Source organism: Ovis canadensis, chromosome 20, assembly GCF_042477335.2.
Source record: "Ovis canadensis isolate MfBH-ARS-UI-01 breed Bighorn chromosome 20, ARS-UI_OviCan_v2, whole genome shotgun sequence".
In the NCBI taxonomy this organism is placed as follows: Eukaryota; Metazoa; Chordata; class Mammalia; order Artiodactyla; family Bovidae; genus Ovis; species Ovis canadensis.
The window spans coordinates 42131994-42150625 of NC_091264.1; the positions used below are offsets into that span (position 1 = coordinate 42131994).

General features: G+C 45.1%; 1 long non-coding RNA gene across 1 annotated transcript; it reads left to right on the forward strand.

The window, feature by feature from the left end:
* Positions 1–2962: 2962 nt before the first annotated feature.
* LOC138425540 (uncharacterized) lies at positions 2963–7743 on the forward strand. The gene is made up of 2 exons (XR_011251261.1): positions 2963–3612; positions 7618–7743. It is a non-coding gene; the product is annotated as an uncharacterized lncRNA (long non-coding RNA).
* The last annotated feature ends 10889 nt before the right edge of the window (positions 7744–18632 follow it).

Sequence of the window (18632 nt, forward strand, 5' to 3'; positions counted from 1 at the left end):
AAAAATGTACTGAGACCAGCCAGGGTCTTTCCCGGTGGTCCAGTGGTTAAGAATCCGCCTACCAGAACAGGGGACACGGGTTCCATACCTGGTCTGGGAAGATCCCGCATGTCTCGGGGCAACTAACCAGGCGCACAGCAACAACTCAACCCTTGAGCCGCAACCACTGAAGCCAGAGCGCCCTAGAACTCCTGCTCCACAGCGAAAGTCACCTTAAACGAGAAGCCCATTCAGCCCAACTAGAGAGTAGCCCTCACCCTCTGCAAGGAAAGAAAGCCCAGCCAAGCAAGGAACAGACTAGGTGCCACAAGGAAGAATCACTGCAGCTGAGAAAACAAACACAAAGTCTACTGAGACCAGATTTGTAGATTTCAGCAACTCTGTCTCTCAGAAGTCACTACTCCAGATGAATGACCAAATCCTTCTCTCTCTTCTTTCTTTTAAAAATTTATCTTTAATCGGAGGACACCTGCTTTACAGTGGTTGGTTTCTGCTGTACAACAACATGAATCAGCCATAAATGTACATATATCCCCTCCCTCTAATCTCCTTCTCCTCCTCCGACTGACTGCTATGTGTCTTCTGGTGGCCTCAGGCTATAAGTATCTGCATTCTCCCAAGGAGACTCTTGGTTCAGCCCCTGGGGAATCACAAATTCAGTGAGATGACTCCCCATGATCCACTCCAACACCAGCCTCTCCAGATTCCCTTTTCAAGCTGCCTCAGTACATCTGCACCTCTGGGCCCATCCTCCCCTCAAACCCAACAGGTCTACAAGCAAAGTCCACATACCAGCCTCTCCTAGTTCTCTTTAAGCATCACCAGCTTGGTCCCTTCTGATCCCATTTCCCCTGCCTCTCATGGACTCATAGTCAGTTCCTCCAACCCCTTTTCAATCCCACAGCAGCTACCTTAGTCCAGGCTTTCATCTACCTCAGCCTAGAGAACTGCAAAGGCTTCCTAAACACAGGTCTGTCCCCAGTTACAACCATAAAGCCCCCAAGCCATCCACAGCTGCCCCACCTGCAGAATTAACACAGAGTGTGTCTACTCCATCTTAAGTGGAAGCTGCCACAACCAGCTAGGTGGCACCATTTTCCACTTCTCTGTGACATCAGGATGCCACTGCTTACACATCACTCTCCTATGGGTTACTCTCCTCTGCCTTCCAGCCCATCAGAACAACAGATCCTAAAAGAGCATCCCAATTAGATGGTGGTAAGGGTGGCACAACCTTGGGATTATACTAAAAACTACCTGTTTGCTTTTTTTTTTTTGCTTTTATATATTTTTTTCTTTCTTTAACTGTTTGCTTTAATAGGGTGAATTAAGTGATATATGAACTATATTTCAAAAATAACAATAATACCATCCTGAAAGTCTTCTTCTACTGAAAGCTGTGCTTTATCCCCAAAGCACATCTTTTGATCTTTGGAATATGTACACCATGGTCCTCAAACTTGATTGCTTATAGAACCACCTGAAGAGTTTTTACTGTCCATATCTCTAGGCCATGGCCAAAACCAATTGAATCCCTTGGGTTGGACCTAGGCTTCCTATCCTTTAAAGCCCCCTCAGTGATTCCAGGTTTAGAATAATTGGTCTCGCCCTTGTTGAAACCTCCCTGATGGAACAAAGTGTGCCCTGCCTTGAACCCCATCTGACCATTTTATACATCCCCCCCAGTAGACCATGAGTCACTTTGGGATCAGGAACTGTGTTCATTTCATGATTGTGTCCCTGCAAATGCTTTTAAAAAGTTGTACTCTGTCTCTCATTACTAACCATTCCACTAAGATCCTTTATGCAATACTTTTGCTGTGGAACCAAATGTCGTGCCTCAGAAAGTTTTAACATTTCTTAGATTTCACATCATTTTTGTTAATTACTTTGACCATCATAATGTATTTAGCAGGTCAGAGATTGGGTCCTGTCCCATTCCAGAGAGATTCTTTTTCACTGCTAAAGCTCACAAGTGAAAGTGGACCCCCCCCCCCCCACCGAGTAGTAGAGTGGAGGGAGTTTGCCTCCCAATGCAGGGAACATGGGTTCCATCCTTGGTCTGGGAAGATTCCACATGCCCAGGAGCAACGGAGCCCCTGTACCACAACTGGGCTTCCCTGGTGGCTCAGACAGTAAAGCGGCTGCTGTAATGCAGGAGACCTGGGTTGGATCCCTGGGTCGGGAAGATCCCCTGAAGAAGGAAATGCCAACCCACTCCAGTACTCTTGCCTGGAAAATTCCATGGATGGAGGAGCCTGGTAGGCTACAGTCCACGAGGTCCCTAAGAGTCAGACAGGACTGAGCAACTTCACTGGTTCACCACAACTACTGAACCCCCCGCCTCCCAGCTCTAGACTGGCTCCCGGCAACTAAAGAAGCCCCCCATGCAGCAACAAAGACGCAGGGCAACCAAAAAGAAAGGAAGAAATGAGTCGTGAAGGTATAGAGAGGCAGATGGAAGCCAGCTCTCCTGACAGCTCGACAAGCCCTTTCCTCCAAGTCAGTCTTCTTTCCAAGACTTGCTGGGTGTGGCTGCTCCAGCAAACTGGTTCACTTAGGTGAACCCTCTCCCTCTCCCCCCAAAGATTTGTCATACTATCGTTAACATGCTACGTTTGTTTCCCAGCATTTCGGGATGACTGTAATGAGAGATAAAGCCAACTACTCTCCGTGGTAAGTAGGACTCCAGATTTGGGGGGCTCGCCTGGATTTAGCCGTGGCTGCCTCCTCCCCCATCACACGTCGCAGCTAGTCCGCTGTACCAAGTGCTTTTCCTCCGCCCACGCGGCCTCCAGACTCCCCTGCTTTGCTCTATAAACTACTTTCCTCCATTCTTCCTTTTGTACCCCTGGACTCACCGGCACACGGGCCTCTTTCTCTCCGCTGACCTCTGGGACCACTACAGGGTCGGGAAAGGAAACCGAAAACGTTCCGAGTGTTGGGAGTTTACATAATCCAGGGCGGAGCTCGGCGAACCCTCAGTGGGTCATCCCTCCCCTCCAACTCTGGCTTAAAGGGAAGAAACGCTGTTCGTGGGTTAAAAACAAAAAGCAGAATGAAGGAATTTATGGGCAAGTTGGGAGAGGAGTGAGCTGCATTTAGGTTTCTGGTTTTCAAACTGCTCAACAATTAACATCTGCGGGCTGTGAAAACGCAGATCTGCCCGGGTCCGCGGAAATTCCCAGTCGTAGGTCCGAAGGGAGATCCCGGAACCCGACTTATTTCAAGCACCCTCTGGGTCGATTCTGAATCGGGAGATACTTTTCCGAGCCCCCGAGCCCACGGGGCCGCTCTTGAATTCTAGGATCCAAGTACATTCCCTACCGCCTCGCGTCCCCTCTGGAAGGAAAGCGCCAGCCGCGGAGCTGGCCTTGGAATCCCGTCCACCCACCCCAGAGGAAAGCAAAACCTGAGGATCCAGGAAAACATACACACTAGACCCAGTGTGACTTTCTTCAAAGACCAGGGTGACTTCCGGAAATGATACAATAGCTGCAGAGCCGTGCAGATGCTGGCAAAATGCTGGAGTGAGCTCTGACTTGGGCTTTGGTCCTGGACCAGTCCCAGATGAGTGACCTGTGATTGAAAATGGGGGGATAAACTGTAAAGGTAAGAGTGGAAGGGAAGGAGGGAAGGGGGAAAGGCTTGAAGAAAGAAAAAGATAAGAGAAAGGGAGAAAAAAGCTACAGGGGAGATGAATTTTTAACAGTGCAATTTTATGATTTCTAACATATTTATTCTTTTTTTATTTTTTTACTTTTTTAATTTTAAAATCTTTAATTCTTACATGCGTTCCCATTTCTAACATATTTATTCTTTATCTAGATCTGTTTTTATTCAAAGTTTGCCATAACTGTTTGATCTCTCTCTAAATGCATAAGTAGACGGCTGTTTTTGTTACTGCCTAACCACTGGGGAGTAAATTGCCCAGTCTTTCCCTCCAGATGTGCCAGACATAGCTCTCAGCAAAAAGACCAGTGTCTTGTTTCTTTAGTTTACCTAACCAAAAGACTCATTCCAAAGAGATTTCTATTTTAAAAATCAACTTTGAAAGTACATACTTTACATAAAACACCTATTAGAAACATATAGCTGGTTGAGTTTTGGCAATTTACATGCCCATGTCACCATCACCACGATGAAGATGTAGAACTATTGTTGTTTAGTCGCTAAGTTGTGTGCACCTCTTTTCCACTCCGTGGACGGTAGCTTGTAAGATTCCTCTGTTCATGAGATTTTCCACACAAGGATACTGGAGTGGGTTACCATTTCCTTCTCCAGGGGATCTTCCCAAATTGTGGATCGAACCTGGGTCTCCTGCATTGGTGAGTGGGTTCTTCACCACTGAACCAGCAGGGAAGTCCCAGAGCCACCTAGGGTGGATGTCAAATTCCCTCAAAGAAATATCATTAAGAGAAAATCTTTGTGACACTTTAAGCCCACACAAATGCTTGAACAGAACCAACACCAGAAAACCAAAATCCTAGTTCAGATGAGATCTCTGAAGCTGGCTGTAATTCTTTGTGGGACGTGTTAGGTAGAAAGGATAACTCTATTTAGGGCTATAGCTCAGTAGCCCCTACATCCTGGCATCCTCAGAAAGAACCCTGGATCTTCAGCTGCCCACAGTGAGGTCATTCCTGGGGCAAAAGTAGAATCTCCTTGAATTCCTGAGGATTTTACATTTACTCAGTGACATTGTGGATGTTGATTTCATCTTTGAATATTTTGAACTTAATTTGCTTTGACTCTAAATAAGAACCGGAAACAGGAAGCCAGGAAGTGATCTTGAACCATCGCCCCACCCATGACTCATGCACTAATCCTAAGAGATTTTGAGCCAATGAAATCCATGGTTAGATAAACAGTGAATTCTCCTTTTCAACACGTTTCAGATATCCCAGCTTGCCTAGTAACGTTCTAACTTGAACCCCAGACTTAACATTTAAAATTTATATTTTTGTTGGCACTGATTTTGATTTTGATTTTAAAAATGTTTATTTATTTTTGGCTGTGCTGGGTCTTCGTTGCTGCCAGGGCTTTTCTCTAGTTGTGGTGAATGGGGGCTCCTCTCTAGTGGCAGGGCACAAGCCTCTCATTGCTGTAGATTTTCTTGCTGCAGAGCACAGGTTCTAGGGCACACGGGCTTCAATATTTGCTGGCACCTGAGCTCAGTAGTTGAGGCTCCTAGGCTCAAGAGCACAGGCTCAGTAGATGTGGTGCATGGGCCTGTTTCCCTGCAGCATGTGGGATCTTCCTAGATCCGAGATCAAACCCCTGTCTCCTGCATTGGTAGGCTGATTCCTTACCACTGAGCCACCAGGGAAGCCCTGATTTTTACATAATTCCTGTATTTTACAATGAGTTTGTTGCAGTAAGCTGTTGCAGCCTGGCAGAGCAGAGACCAGAACCTGTCCCGTGACTCAAGGATACGGCAAATTGTGCCCTCTTGATTGTCCTAGTTAGCATGCCAAATGGCGGGACATGCTCTCTGCTCCCCTTCACTGCCTACCCCTGTGTCTGTCCCCATGGAAAGAAAACAAGATGTTCCTGATCAACTGCAGAGCCTTAACCTGACTCAATGGTGTGCTAATCAAACTCCCCAGTATAGCTATTCCCTAATGATCTGCTGTGACTTCTGCCAATAAAAGTACAGGCTGAAAGGAGCCATTTTGTCTTCCTGCCATGGAGAGCAAGGCCCCCTGACTCTCCTGCTTGCCAAATTATACGTGTCTGTCTTTTCATTATGCGCTCACCCCATGTCAGGTCTTTCTCACCCACTGTGCTGGATGGGGCAGTAAGCCATCTGAAATTACCTATAAAATTAAGTGAATAGATGTGTAGTTCTTCACAGGCTTTCTGCTAACATCATCTTTAAAATGTATCAACACTGAAATCCAGTCATTCTCACAGCTCTACTGCTTCCATCCGAGAACCATCCTCTCCTGAGTAGTAACAGGCTAGTCTTCTAGGTGGGCTCCCTGCCCTGCTATTACCCACATAACAGAAGGCAAGATCCTTTTCCTTTTATTTTTATTTCTTAATGAATGGCACCTTCCTTTTTATTTATTTACTTGGCCACACTGGCTCTTCTTTAGCACATGTGGGCTCTTTCACAGCAGGAGGGCTTCTCTGTAGCTGTGGCTGAAGGCTCAGTTCTTGAGGCCTGTGGGCTTAGTTGCTCCCAGCCATGTGGATGTTAGTTTCCTGACCAGGGAGAGTTTCCTGCATTGGAAGGCAGATTTTTAACTACTGGACTGCCAGGGAATGATCTTTTAAACTGAGCTTTTAAAAGATGACATGATCTTTTAAGCTGTGAATTAGAGCATGTCCTCACCACCACACCCCAAAGAACACTGCAGTGTCTACCCTCCTTAGAATGAACTCCCAGCCCCTCACCACTGCCTACAAGCCCCTCATGACACGGCCCCTCTGGCCACCCTAGCCTCAGTCCACCACTCTCAGCCCAGCTCCTTTGTCTACGCACACGGGCCTCTAACACTGCTGGGTCCTGCCCAGGGCTCCTGGCCCTGCTGTGACTCCCCAGATGCACCCCTTCTCCAGAAACTCACCTGGTTGGCTCCCCCCTTCCATTCGGGTCTCTGGTCCAGTGGCCCAAGGTCAAGGCCTCAGAAGTGCAGTGTCTAACAACCCTGAATTATTGGCCCTGCCATCGCCACTACCAATCTTCTAGCCCAGCCATACTTTTCTCCAGAGCAGTTATCAGTGATATCAGAATATTTGTTTTTGTCACCTGTATCATTGAAATATATATTCTTTAAAATAAGAACCTTGGGGCTTCCGTGATGGTCCAGTAGATAAGAATCCATTTGCCAATACAGAGGACATGGGTTTCATCCCTGGCCCGGGAAGATTCCTCAGGCAGTGGAGCAACTAAGCCATGTGCCACAGCCGCTGAGCCCGAGCGCTACAACTACCGAAGCCTGTGCTCCTGGAGCCTGTGCTCGCAGCAAGAGAAGCCCCTACTTGCTGCCACTAGAGAAAGTCTGCCTTCAGCAACAAAGACCCAGCACAACTATCAATAAATGTATGCTGGGCTTAGGTGCTCAGTTGTGTCCCACTCTTTGTGACCCCATGGACTGTAGCCAGCTAGGCTCCTCCGTCCATGGGGATTCTCCAGGCAAGAATACTAGAGTGGGTTGCCATGCCCTCCTCCAGGGGATCTTCCAAACCCAGTGATCAAACCCAGGTTTCCTGCATTGCTGTTAGTATAGGCATATATAGTAGTCTGCCTCAGGGAACCCTGTCCCTCCTCCTCCTGACCCTTAGACTGAAGTGCCTTTGTTTACATCACAGGGAGATAACCTGAGCCTGCCCATCTGTGGAGGGACTGTGACATTCTTGGGTTCTTTGTGTGGGAAGAGGCACCACTTGTCTGATGCTTACCGGTGTGGCTCAGAAGTTCAGGAGGGGCAGGGGGCGGGTGCAGAGGGGGCGCATCTTTGTTTATTGATATGGCAGGAGATATTCCATTTCATACCACCTCTGAAATAGCTGTAAGGAAGCAAAATTAACAACGCCCCTACCTGAGGCTTGCCATTCTAAGAGATATTTGCAAGAGTTAAGTAGTCTTTTTACTTTGTTTCCTCACAGCCCCCCATCTCTGATCCATAAAGGAACCTGGCATCCAGGCCTCAACACGATGGTTATTGAGAGACATTAGTCTGCCATCTTCTTGGTCAGTCGGCTCTCCAAATAAAGCCGGATTCCTTGCCTTTACACCTTGTCTCTTGGATTTATTGGCCTGTTGTGTGGCGAGCAGAGAGAGCTTGGACTCAGTTACAGTAGTACACACTGGAAAATATAGGGTAGGTTCAAGCCAAACAGTACAGTAAGAAAGATTTGAGACAGGCCAAGAGGAGCAGGCTGACCAGGGAAGGGTAAATTTTGGTAAAGGTAGAATTCAGAAAGAGAAGGAAAGTATGGGGTATGGTAGAGATGCCCCAGAGAAGAAAGAGCTGAGCAAGTTGGACCAGTACAGGGCATGCCACGCACGGTACATCAGGGTGAACAAGCGTAATCTGTCAGGGTGAACTAACATGACAGGTGGGGTACAGCAGAGAAGTTTAAAAAAGAAAACTCTGTATACTGCTGAGAAGGACGGAGTATAAAAGCATACTCGAAAGGTAAGTGTCATGTGGGTTACGGCAGGGCACAACCATACCTGGCAGAGAACGGAAAGGCTAAATAAATACAGAAATGACGAGACACAGAAGGCTTGGGTAAGGTGAGACGGAGCTGGAAAGGTAATAAATAAAAGTTGAGTCTGTAAAGAAATGTTGATCCCACGATGAAACTAAGAATCTGTTCCCATTAACTCATTAACAAGAATTATGTGGAATATAGTTGTGGTTGATGTGGGTTTTCAGTACTGGTAGTTCTTGCCTGGAGAATCCCAGGGCCGGGGAAGCCCGGTGGGCTGCCGTCTATGGGGTCACACAGAGTTGGACACGACTGAAGTGACTTAGCAGCAGCAGCAGCATATATTAAGCAGGTCCCAATATTGATTATCCCAAATTCTCAGGGTCCTACATCAAGGTGTTCATCAATACGTTACCAATCACCAAATTCTATTCTGCCATTGGTCCTTAAACCTGCACAGTTTTAAAAATTATATATATATATAAAAAAAAAACAGGAACCTTGTCTATTTGTCAACGCTTGTATCTCTTGAATCTAGAACAGTTCCAGTACATAGTAGGGTTCAATAAATATGAGTTGACCATAGGCTGGCACAGTGCTTTCAAAAAGCAGTTTGAAAACCTGTAGGCTGCCAGTGTGCTCCAATGCTTCAGCTGTGTCTGACTCTTTTTGGCCCTATTGACTGTTGCCTGCCACGCTTCTTTGTCCATGGGATTCTCCAGGCAAGAACATCAGAGTGGGTTGCCACGCCCTCCCCCAGGGATCTTCCTGATCCAGGGATTGAACCTGCATCTCCTGTGTCTCCTGCATTGCAAGTAGATTCTTTACTCAGTGAACCCCCTGGGAAGCCCCGAAAACACGTATGAGAAGCCTTAAAAATATTTATGCAGAACTTTCCTGGTGATCCAGTGGTTAAGATTCCACCTTGTAATCCAGGCGACCCCGGTTCAGTCCCCGGCCCAGGAAGTAGCACCCACATGCGGGCACAGTTAAGCCAGTGCACCGCAACTACTGAGCCCTGGAGCTCCAGGACCCACCCACAACTAGAGGGTCAGGGTGCCACAGCAAATGATCCTGCCACAACTGAGACCTCATGCAGCCCCACAAAAAAATGCTCATGTTCTTTGACCCAGTAATTTTTATTCAAGAAATCCATCATTTTAAAATAAAATACAGAATACTGTCTAGGTATGCAAATTTTATTTTAAAAAACTTTTGGTCATGCCAGGTGGCTTAGCAGTATCTCACTTCCCCAACCAGGCATTGAACCTGGGCCTCTGCAGTGAAAGCTCTGAATCCCAACTAGACCACAGAGGAACACCCCCAGGGCAAGAATATTAATCAAGGAATTCCCTGGTGGTCCAGTGGTTAAGACTAGGCACTATCACTGCTGTGTCGTGAGTTCAGTCCCTGGTTGGGGAACTGAGATCCTGCAAGCCAGGAGGGAAACCACAAATAAAAAATAAATTAATCAAACTTTATTTGTAAAGGTAGAAAAAAGATACAGAAGAGTGGATATATTCTTTTTTTTTTTTGGAAATAGTATACAGCTGGTAAAAGCAGTTTTTAAGGAGAGTTTATAATATATAAAGTTATTTATTGATTATAATGAAGTTTTCAAAAATAAGATTCAAAATAATTCATAATGTATAACTACAGCTATGCAGTCCTGTATAGACACGCAAATACGTGGGAAGCAGTTTGTGCAACTGAGTGTAGCTAAGAAGTGACAACCTGCCAAAGAGCTCACCATGTCCCTCCCCGTGGAGACATTCGATGGTTTGTTATATTACTGCTTTTATTATTGTTATATATTGTTTGTGACTGCCCAAGGTTTACTTTTTAAATATGATTAGTTAGTTGGCCAGTTATTTTTGTCTGTGCTGGGTCTTCATTGCTCAACGGGCTTTCTCCAGTTGCGGCGAGCTGGGGCTACTCTCTGCTTGGGGTGCACGGGCTTCTCGTTGTGGCGGCTTCTCTTCTTGCGGAGCATGGCCTCTAGGGTGAGCAGGCTCCGGTAGTTGTGGCACAGGTGCTCAGTAGTTTCGGCTCCCGGTCTCTAGAGCACAGGCTCAATAGTTGTGGGCATGGGCTTAGTTGCTCCAAGGCATGTGGGGTCTTCCTGGATTAGAGACCAAACCCCTGTCTCCTGCATCAGCAGGCAGATTCTTCACCGCTGAGCCACTAAGGAAGCCCCTGACTTTTCTAATGGGATAACTTACTTATTATGATGTATTAAAACATGCAAAATGAAGTTTTAATGAAAAAATTCAACTCTCCTTTCCCAATTCACCTTGAAACATCTCTCCTCTGACATCATGGGGCAGAAATCCCTACTGATGGTCCTCCAAGGGAAAGAATTGAACTCTTCCTCCACAATCCGTGATCCATTCTTGGATTTGGAAGTCAGCTGAGCAACGAAGGCAACACCAAGAATGCCATCTATTATTGGGCTTCCCTGGTGGCTCAGATGGTAAAGAATCTGCCTGCAGTGCAGGAGACCTGGGTTCAAGCTCTGTGTCAGGACGATCCTCTGGAGAAGGAAATGGCACAAACCACTCCAGTAGTTTTGCCTGAAGAATTCTACGGTCAGAGGAGCCTGCGGGGCTATCGTCCATGGGATCCCAAAGTGTTGGACATGACTGAGAGATTTTCACTCACCCATGAGATCTTACCATCAATTACTGATTGTTACATAATTTTAATCTCACCACATCTGAGAGAATAGAATGGATTCTTTCATTTTCACAGCTTGAGAATCTGAGTCCCTGAGATACTAAATGTGTGGCCTGGATTCCCAGAAAATGTTGATGACTTAGATGACTCTGGACTTCCTGGGAAGCCTGCCTAGGCACCACCTGGGTGACAGATGAGTGAGTCATTCAGCCATGGAGTGTGGGTCCTAGCGTTCTTGGAGGTGTCTCCAGATTTTCACCTGAAGACTCCTGCACATACTAAAACTATCTTTTCTCTCTCTTCTTTCCAATGCAAGCAGGCTTTTCTTTAAAAATGCAAAGATAACTTTCCTAATATTAAGGTCAACCTGAGTCCCCCTACCCCCACTGCACCCCATGACTCATCCCATTGGTAATCTAAATTTCAGTGAAACTACCCTCAGAGTTGTAGTTGACCATGTGAATCCAGGACAGAAGTTATCTGGGGATTTGGACTTGGCTGACCGGGAAGGCAGTCCTGAAAGTTGATATTTTATTCTAGATGGACTTTGGGAAGGGATGGAAATGCCTGATGAGAGAAGACAGGTGAGAAGATTCCAGAAGCAAACCCCAGTGAGCTCTGGGTTCCAACAAAAGGACTTGGCAAATCTGCCAGCCATTCTTGGCTTATAGTTTTGGGTTTCAATTCCTTCTCAATTATAAGCCATTCATTTGGCAAACATGTACTAAATATCTACTGTGTGCTGGCCGCTGCCTTTAGCAGGAACTGGGGCTGATGGAACCACACTCTCCTGGCGCTCAGGGTTGGCACAGTCTTGCTCAGGCTAATATGGGTGAGGAAGTGTTAAGACAAATGGTCAGTGCAACCTGCACAGGTGCCTTGGGGACATATATGTAGACTGGCAGCTCTGAGCAAGGAGTTACAAAAACCCTATAAAAGAGACAGCATATGAGCGGCATTTTGAGTATAAGTAGGAACCCAATGGACACCCAGGACAAATGAACACGACTCATAATCCGGGACATGCATTCCTTTGCCTAGGACAGGACAGGACAGGACAGGACTCAGACTAAGCTGACTGGGGAGCTTTGCCAGTTTCTTTCCTGGCAAGAAATTATGCCTCCAACATCTGACTGCTCAGGAATCACAATTACTAAATATTGAGATGAAGAGTGGGCAGGGCGGGGCTTGATTTGAACAGGAAAATTCTGCTGGGGGGATTGTTAAAATGCAAAGCCCTGGGCCCCCACCCCTGGAGTTCTCATCAGTAGGTCTGGGGTAGGTCCTGAAAACTGCATCCCAGGTGATGCCAGTGTAGCCTGTTTTGGGTCTGCACTTTGAGAACTCTACTAGAACCACTTTCTTGCAGGAAGAGCAAGGGTTTATGAATCTAGTTTGGTTTCTAATATCAGAAGGGAGCTATGAGATATAGAATAAACCAGACCACACCTGACCCACCTTGGCGCCGCACGCTTACCCCAGTGACCCAGTGTTTGATTGCCTTGGGGTTACAGGAACTGCAAACAGCCAGGAAGGGACCAGATGTGGAGGTCAGAGAGGGTGCCCCGGAAGCAGAGCTCGACACTCAGCACCTGGGGCTGCTGCAGCTCCACAGACGGGCTCCTGCACCCTCAGGTCCTCCCTCACCCCTCAGAAGCCGACTTCCAGGCCCTCCTCTTACTCTACCTCAAATGTTTGGGCCTCTGATGACAGAGGAGCTCTGATCACACTTTCTGATCCAGACAGGGTAACATAAGGTGACAGGCATGGACAAACTTACAGGTTAACAGAATGGGCTAATGATGAGGGCCCTGAAAGTGTTGGCAAACGGCTTCAGTCAGGTGTCCTAGGAGAAACACCATAGAGTCACGTTGGTCTAGGAGTGTGACTCTCACTTCAGGTGTGAGTGGTCCTGGGTTCAAATCCTGATGGAGCCCACATCCTTTTGGGCTTCCCTGAGAGCTCGGACAGTAAAGAATCTGCCTGCAATGCGGGAGAGCTAGGTTTGATTCCTGGGTTGGGAAGATTCCCCTGAAGAAGGACATGGAAACCCACTCCAGTGTTCTTGCCTGGAGAATCCCCCATGAACAGAGGAGCCTGGCAGGCTACAGTCCACAGGTCGCAAAGAGTTGGACATGACTGAGCGACTAAGGACACAAGAGAAACAGCGAAGTGATTTATCTAATTTTTGAGACTTGGACATGGACGCTAGAGGGCGATCTGAGATTGCTGAAACTACAAGCATGGGTCCAACCACCAAAAGAATGCTTTGTAGGCTCTGGGAGCAATCTCAGTCATGTCCCACTCTTTATGACCCCAGGCTGCCAGGCTCCTCTGACTGTGGGAACCCAGGCAAGAATACTGGATTGGGTTGTCATTTCCTCCCCCAGGGGATCTTCCTAACCCAGGGATTGAACCGGGGTCTCCTACATTGGCAGGAGGATTCTTTATCACTGAGCCACCTGGGAAACTCCTAGACTGTGCTTTTCTGCTTAAATCAAAAAATTGTCAAATACTATTAAAAAAATAATAATTTTTTAAAGTGGGAATTGCCTGGCAGTCCAGTGGTTAAGGGGCTTACCTGGTGGCTCAGATGGTAAATATTCTGCCTACAATGCAGGAGACTCACTGTTGATACTTGGGTCGGGTATGGCTACCCACTCCAGTATTCTCACCTAGAGAGTTCTAGGGACAGAGGAGCCTGGCAGGCTGCAGTCCTTGGGGTCGCAAAGAGTCGGACTGTCACTTTCGCTTTCACCAGTGGTTAAGACTTGGCGCTTTCACTGCTGTGGGCTGGTTAGGGTCTCTGGTCTGGGAACTAAGATGCCACGAGTCACACAGCTAGGCCAAAAGAATACAAATAAAATAGCCAATTTCCTTGAGCAAACAACTTTCACATGTTGATTAATCGTGCCCTTATTTTACCTTTTAATGAATGAAAGACAGATATGTAAAGAAAGAAAATACAACTAAAAGAAAAACAACATACTCAACTAAAATGGTGGTAGTGATTTAAGGAATAATATTTCTATTTTCATACCTTAATCTATTTTTCTTCCAGTTTTATTGAGATATAATTGGCATAGAGTAGTACTGTACACATATAAGATGTAGAGCATACTGATTTGACTTACATACGTTATGAAATGATTATCAGAGAATGATATAATGTTGAGACATTAAAATACCTTTAATTCCCTTCAGTTCAGTCGTTCAGTCGTGTCTGACTCTTTGCGACCCCATGAATTGCAGCACACCAGGCCTCCCTGTCCATCACCAACTCCCGGAGTTCTCTCAAACTCACATCCATCGAGTTGGTGATGCCATCCAACCATCTCATCGTCTGTCGTCCCCTTCTCCTCCTGCCCTCAATCCCTCCCAGCATCAGAGCCTTTTCCAATGAGTCAACTCTTTGCATGAGGTGGCCAAAGTATTGGAGTTTCAGCTTTAGCATCATTCCTTCCAAAGAACACCCAGGACTGATCTCCTTTAAGATGGACTGGTTGGATCTCCTTGCAGTCCAAGGGACTCTCAAGAGTCTTCTCCAGCACCACAGTTCAAAGGCATCAATTCTTTGGCACTCAGCTTTCCTCACAGTCCAACTCTCACATCCATACATGACCACAGGAAAAACCATAGCCTTGACTAGACGGACCTTTGTTGGCAAAGTAATATCTTTGCTTTTCAATATGCTATCTAGGTTGGTCATAACTCTCCTTCCAAGGAGTAAGCTTCTTTTAATTTCATGGCTGCAGTCACCCTCTGCAGTGATTTTGGAGCCCCCAAAAATAAAGTCTGACACTGTTTCCACTATTTCCCCATCTATTTCCCATAAAAACCTTAATGAAGGTAAAAATTCTTCAAGTTATTTTTCAGTTTTTTCAGTTCCAATTTTCTTCTTTGGAATTATCTTTTACTTTATATTTTGATTTGGTTCAAAATTCAAATGCTTCAAAAAGGATAGGAGTCTCTTTCACTCTTGTCCCATCCCTAACAGGCAACCACTGATCGAATTCCTTGTTTATTCCTCCAAAGACATTTCATGCATATGCAAGCAAACAGAATTCTATACATATATATTCTTTTCCCCTTCAGATAAGATTTAATATATGCTTTCCTGCAACTTGCTGTTTTACGTTTAACAAGATACCATGAATATACATTTCAAGAGCTTCCTATGTCTTCCTTTTTCGTTTTTGTTCTTTTTTGTTTGTTTTGGGCTGCACCAGGAGGCATGTGGGATCTTAGTTGCCCCACTAAGGATCCAACTAATAACCCCTGCAATGGAAGCAGAGAGTCTTAACTCCTAGATCTCCAAGGAAGTTCTTTTATTTTTTAAAAAATTTCTTATGGTACTTTATTTATAGATGTGCAGTGTTTCTTAACCAGTTCCCTACCTGTAGGCATCTGGATTGTTTTCTTTTAAAGTGAATACAACAACATATAATTTTGAATACAGTCATTTTGCAGATATGCCAGTATGTTTTTGGATATACTCCTAGAAGTGGTACTGCTGGGTGTATGCGGTTTAAAAACCTAGACAGAGATTGTCATATGCACTTCGAGAAAACATTACGAGTTTACAATCCCATCTGTAATATATTTGAGTACCTGTTTTGGTATGGTTATTTTTTAAACTATGAGAATATATGTGTGTGTATGTGTGTGTGTGCTTAGTTGAGTCTAATTCTTTGTGACCCCTTGAACTGTAGCCGGCTGGGGTCCTCTGTCCATGGAATTTTCCAGGCAAGAATACTGGACTGGATTACCATTTCCTTCTCCAGGGGATCTTCTGAACCCAGGGATTGAACACTGGTCTCTTGCATCTCCTGCACTGGCAGGCAGATTCTTTACCACTGAGCCACCTGGGAAACCATTGGAAATATGCAGGATACCTATTGGGAAGCCATCTGTGTATAGATGATATTTAAAATCCTGGGGCTGGATAGAACTAGAGCAATTAGGAAGTTAGTAAGAACAGAATAAGAAGCCCAGGTAAAGCTTTTAAACATGCCAACATTTACAGCAAAAGGAGCCAGCAAAGGAGATTGAGAAGGAACAGCCAGTGTGGTAAGAAGAAAGCTAGAGCAGTGTGTCATAGCTTTAAGGGTGCATGGGGTGGGGGTGGGGAGCTGGATCATAAATATAAATTCATACAGTCACTCTGGAGAACCATTTGGCATCTCATGGTAAAGATGTGCAATAATTCCACTCCTACAGACATATTCTAGCGTGACGCATAGGGACCAAGGAGACAAAAGTTCACTGCAGGCAGCAGGTCTGCCATAAAAAGCAAAGGAAAAGTCAATGAAAAGTAAAAAGAGATAAATTGTAGCATATTCATACCATTCCCCAGGTGGCTCAGTGGTAAAGAATCTGCCTTCCAATTCAGGAGACACAAGATACAAGAGTTCCATGCCTGGATTGGGAAGATCCCCTGGAGGAGGAAACCGCAAGCTACTTCAGTATTTTTGCCTGGAGAATCTCATGGACAGAGGAGCCTGGCAGGCTACAGCCTATGGGGTCGGAAAGTCACGACTGAAGGACTGAGCATGCATTCATACCATGGCTATTATCTGTCAATGAAAACAAATGAACTATTCCCATAAGCATGGTTCATCTCATACACAATGGTAACTTAAAAAGTAGGCTACAGAATGATAGATTGACAAGAAACAATGTACAGAGTTTTTCTACACAGGGTCTGGGCTGCCACAGGCAGGATCTTTTTAGTTGCAACAGGCAAACTCTCAGCTGGCAAGCATTGGGAGAGCAGAGTTTTAGTCACTGGACCACCAGGAAATTCCCCAGAGTCTTAAAACATGCCAAACAAAAAGGATTTAGTAAATTCTTTTTACTAAAAGCCCTTAGTAAGATAAAAGCATCCATCAAATTCAAGACACATACACACACATCCCAGGCCATCCTGGCCAGGAAAATGTTAACTGAAACACGAATATCAAAACCACAAATGAAGACTGTCTGCATAAATTTCCACTGTTTACTATGTATATCACATATGGCAAGCAATATTAAAATGTTACAAATTGACAAACCTGGTGACTCTATAAAACTTTCTTACAATTCTTTCTCTATTCTATTCTTCCAACTAGAATTACTTTGTAAAAAATTTGTGGAGTAAATCCAGAAGAACTGAACAAAATAAATAAAGGGAAGAGTTGCCAAATGTGGGGAAGGCTGATGAGAGGTAAAGAAAGATGAGGATATAGACATCTCCACTAGAATTAACAACACTTTGTTAGTGACCTTGACCAGAAGGACTTCCTTGAGGAATGTGAGCAGAAGCCAAAGGAAGTGACTGAAACCAAGAAAGAAGGATGAAGTAAGGACCACAGGCACAAACAAGCCTTGGGTGTCAAACTCTGGGGGTGGGTGGGGCAGGCAGGACTGGGGGGCGGGGTTGGATTCTGAGCATTCTTTGGATCCAGAGCCTAGAGAAAGGGAATTAACATTTATTTAGCTCTTTCCACAATCTTCAGAGAGATCTTCTGAAATAGGTTTTACAAACTGAAGAATGAATTCCTCCAATAGCCCTGGGTCCCTCAGAGAAATGAAGTACTTCGGCCTGGTTTCTGAATACAAAGACAATAATGTGAAGTTCCTGGGGGCTAGCTAGAAACTCATGCTCTGGGCCATTTTTCTCCATAATGTGTGAAAAATCAGTAGATTTTGCTTACCTGAAGCGCTAAAAAAAACAGGGGGATCTTTGTTAGAATGTTTGCTGTACGAGTATCTGACAAAGGATTTGTATCCAGAGTATATAAACAACTTCTATGACTTGATAATAAAAAGACAAACAACACAAGTGAGTAAAACACTTAAATAGGGACTTTAGGAGTGTAAGTATAGTGAGCACTTTGGTGAGTCTACTGATGGTTTTTAACAAATACATGAAGCTGTGTCATCCACAGCCCTTTTCAGAGTATAGAATGTTCCTCCCCAGAAAAAAGAAAAGGAAAAAAAAAGACTGTTGCCTTCACCCTAGAACATTCCCTTTGCTCCCTTTCATTTTCACTGATCTGGTAACTATCACCATAGGAGTCGTTTTGCCTGTTTTAAAACTTCATACAAAGGCACTCAGAGTATGGCCTTCTCTGTGTCTGGCTTATAATAAAGATACATGAATTGAAATTTGTATGTGAAAAAGTTCTCAGAAAAAAAAAAAAAAGTCAGGGGAAAATACAAAGTCAAAATTTAGAAATCACTGGTTTCCCTGTAGCTCAGTGAGTAAAGAATCTGCTTGTAATGTGGGTCGGGAAGATCCCCTGGAGAAGGAAATGGCAACCCATTCCAGTTATTCTTGCCTGGAGAATCCCATGGACAGAGGAGCCTGGCAGCCTACAGTCCACGGGGTCACAAGAGTCAGACACAACTCGGCGGCTAAACCACCACCACACACCCATCAGAAAAGCTAAAAGTAAAATGTTGGCAAAAATGTGAAATAACCTGAACTCTTATCCATTCCCTACAGGAATATAAAACAATCTCTTTGGAAATTAAGTTATGGATCTTCAAAGAAAATAAAACAACAAAGGCTTTATGGCCAGTGTTTATAATACATTCCTTGGTATTTACTCAAGAAAAATGATGATATATGTGCCTGAGAACTATATAGAAGAATGTTCTTAGTTGCTTTATTTGTAGTATCCAAAAACTGGGAATACCCTCAAATGTCCAAAAATCGTGGTCCAGTCTGCAAAGGAATGGGCTATGCTGTGCTCAGTCGCTTCAGCTGTGTCCATCTCTGAGTGACCCTATGGACTGTAACG